We start from the raw sequence: 3,807 nt of genomic DNA, 5'->3' as shown, positions 1-3,807 counted from the left end.
TGGAACTTAATGTTTTATTGTAGGTCCTTGATGAGTACTTTTATCACACTGCAGGAGGTGCCTGCATAGGTTTTACATTACTGTAGTCTAAGGAATGGAATATGTAGTAAGATTAAATATTGTGAGATTCCAAAGTATCTTATGTATTTTGTTATAGGGTATGATTCAAGGTTACATCTATATTCGTTTGATGGGTATGTCATTATAAGCATGGCCACAGTAAGTACTCTCACTATAAGTTATTGTTTGCCAGCGTATCTTTCGTTGATGATTGTTAGTTTATTATAATAATATTATGTGCATGCATGTTCTCATTAACAAACAACAATTGTTTGCACATTGGAAAGTATTCATGTGTTTTATATTTATATGAATTTGCTCAATGCAAGTCTCATAAAAAATCTTAATTCAGTATAGAATTAGTAAGCAAATTAAAAGATGTTTGTCTTTATTTTTTTGTAGATTATGAATGACAACACTGTGCATGTTCATGTACGCAATCAATATGTCCACGTTAATGGCTACTTAGGTATTATTTATTTCTTAAATCATGCATTATGATAATAATGTGTATTTTTCTTCTAGGAATATTAATAGAAACTAAAGCATTGGAGCATTTTTGTCTTGTCAAACACTGTGCATTGCTAATGTATTTTAATCTTGGCTTAACGCTGGTGCATTTTTTATTGACATTTTGATTATTTTATTATCATGTCTACATCTATTATTATAATAAAGTTATGATACATGTAGTTAATAAAAGTTATAATTTTTTGTTCCAACTTGGGGTCTTGGCCTCCTTCCCCTACCCCTGCCCCTGCCAGGTCTTCTTGGTAGATTGAGATACTATCATGGAATATAATTTAGTACATCATAGTAAAGACTTACAATTTGTCTATTGACAGCCCTCAATTGGGCAATAATGAGCTGCCTTTGCTGGTGCAGCAAAGGCAGTGCTGGGGCAGGAGGGACTGCTGGAGCCCCTGCAGGAGGGACTACAGGTGCACCTGCAGGAGGGACTGCTGGAGCCCCTCCAGGAGGGACTGCGGGTGCACCTCCAAGAGGGACTGGCGGAGCCCCTCCAGGAGGGATTGCCGGAGCCCCTCCAGGAGGGATTGCCGGAGCTCCTCCAGGAGGGATTGCTGGAGCCCCTGCAGGAGGGATTGCCGGAGCTCCTCCAGGAGGGATTACTGGAGCTCCTCCAGGAGGGATTGCCGGATCTCCTCCAGGAGGCAGAATGGGATCTTCCTCTCTCCTATCCGGATCTGGGCTTGGTGACCTACTCATACTATGAAAAAGATACATACAAGTATATATAGTGTATAAGCTAGAGGTTGGATGAACTGACTTTTCGCTTGCAAAGTACGAATAACAAATATTGAAAAGTAGTCTGATGCCTGATTGCAAATTGACTAAGGTCTAAACTTTAAAGTAAGGACTGTACTGCTCAGTGACAAACTTGACAAAGTGCAGTTGAGCGGGAAATCAGGCATGGTTATTAAAGATTATTAACCAAAACAGGATATTACGTCACATAAATAATTAGTTATTAGCTATGAATTTCATTATTATTTCAAATTTTCAAGTTTCTAGATGTGGTATGTTTATTTTGTGTATGCACAAGTAGCCAAAAATTAATATCTTGCAGAAGTTTTATTAAATATTCTGTAATGGATTTTTAAACCTAGTTAATTAATATCAATAAACATAATACTGATATAAATATTACAATAATTAACAAATTGAATAAAAAGTATGGAAACAAGTAAATAAAAAAATTTCTATAAATAAGAAAAAGTAGGGTTGTCAAAAAATAAAAGAAACAAGGGGGTTGAGTTCAATCATAATAATAATTATTAATTCAATTAATAATAAAATGTTAATTAATAAAAAATAATTATTCTAAAAAATAATACATAAATTTCAACCCTACTTTGCAGCATTTAATGAAGGATTACTGATTCCTATAACATGACAAAGTTTAATGAAAGAATGACAACCCAACTGCTTAGTTCCAGCCTACGCAAGTGTGCGAGTTGGCCCTACTGACAATTCCTAACAATGTAACATAATCAGATCAAAATTTTAAAAATGTATATATATAAAAGACATGCATCCATGCTTTTACTTTTAAAATCAAACTAACAAGTATACATTAATATTTTAATTTTATTAATTTTTATGATAATGCATCACAAAAATTAAAGAATGCAATAGCAAACTAATCATCCGTAGTTTAGAATTTTCACTTGTGATGACAGTAATTTATTCAATCAATGCTAGGTAAAAATTCTGATTTTTATTTATCAGAATACTTAATTTACATCATACTCATAGCAATGTATTAAGGCAATCACTAAGTACAGAGGCATAAATAATTTAAATTCATTAATTTATATTGTAGTCTGAATATTAGCATATTCTGCAAAGTAGGGTTGAAATTTATGTATTATTTTTTAGAATAATTATTTTTTATTAATTAACTTTTATTATTATTAATTGAATTAATAATTATTATTATGATTGAACTCAACCCCCTTGTTTCTTTTATTTTTTGACAACCCTACTTTTTCTTATTTATAGAAATTTTTTTATTTATTACACTTAGAAGAGTGGAGAGTGGTTATAACACCTAATTAGGAGTGTGCCACAGGACAACCGAAATACACTTTATTTAGTGTGTAAATCACACCTAAGTTTTAAGTGTGTAGCGATGCATGTTAATACTTTATCTACCTTACTCCAATGAACTTACTGGGATAAATCGAGGCTGTGGATTAAATGCAAGTGATGTCTGTGGTTTTATGGAGTCTTTTAACAGCTAAGTAGAACTTTTGTACAAAAAGTGAAAAGTGACTGGTGCTAGCCACGGACGAGACACTCCTGTAAGGTCAATGCATTAAAACACACAGCTAACTACTTTACCAGTTACTCAGTTATCATTTGCAACTTGACTCACTAGTTCAAGATATGGCTAGTGAAATTCAATACTCATCCAAGTTTTTCAATGATTATATGCCAAATGATCCAATAAAATGATGTTGATATATCCAATGTCCTAAAATGGCATTAGTTTTCCATGTGTACTGTTGACCTATGCACCAGGAAGTTATATTAGGAATCAATATCACCAAGAGTACATAACAGGGAGGGAGAGTGTTTAACTGCACTGTAGTGCTAGTGATATGTCCGCGTAGAACTTTCTGATATGTTTTTGGATAATTCCGTCAACCTAACTTGCACGCTATAAGTGCTAATTTCATGCAGTCTCATTCCTATACTGGGTCGGTGGGTGTGGCCCTTAATTAATGTGAATCACGTGAGTAAAGAAAAAATGGCTGAAGGAACTTCACTCCCGAGTATACCAGAACCAGATTATTCCAGCCATTTCAAAACCACTTATCTTGTTCAGCAACTTTATAGTAACTTGAAGGGATTCAACATCAGTGAGTGCATCTTTGAGGACCAGTGCTGTATAGTTTTGACACATAAGAAGCTCTACAATCATCCTCCAGTTGGGGCAACATCTAGAGTCAGAATCTTAGTCAAAGGAGAACAGCATGTAGTACATGTATTGCTTAGAGAAGTTGAGTGTGGTGAACTAGATTCCTTTTGTCCAGAAAATGAATTGTTGGTTTTGTGTAACAAATATGCATCAGATTCTCTGACTCATAAGTTTTGTCCTGGAATTGATTGTGCTGAGTATGAAAGAATTAAGGCTATTATTCATTTTGATCTGAAATGCGCTTGTGATTTGAAAGTACCTTTTATTCGAGTAGAGTCAATGAAATGCTTTCTTTGGTTTCA

At 34.0% G+C, this 3,807-nt stretch overlaps 1 long non-coding RNA gene across 1 annotated transcript; it reads left to right on the top strand.

Moving 5' to 3' along the window:
- Positions 1-6: 6 nt before the first annotated feature.
- Positions 7-497, top strand: LOC109581073 (uncharacterized). Its single transcript, XR_002184489.1, has 3 exons — positions 7-106; positions 158-219; positions 463-497. It is a non-coding gene; the product is annotated as an uncharacterized LOC109581073 (long non-coding RNA).
- Positions 498-3,807: the final 3,310 nt, after the last annotated feature.

Source organism: Amphimedon queenslandica, unplaced genomic scaffold (assembly GCF_000090795.2).
Source record: "Amphimedon queenslandica unplaced genomic scaffold, v1.1 AMPQUscaffold_13464, whole genome shotgun sequence".
Lineage (NCBI taxonomy): Eukaryota > Metazoa > Porifera > Demospongiae > Haplosclerida > Niphatidae > Amphimedon > Amphimedon queenslandica.
The sequence above is the reverse complement of the archived record's forward strand: the minus strand, read 5'-3'. Positions and strand labels throughout refer to the sequence as shown.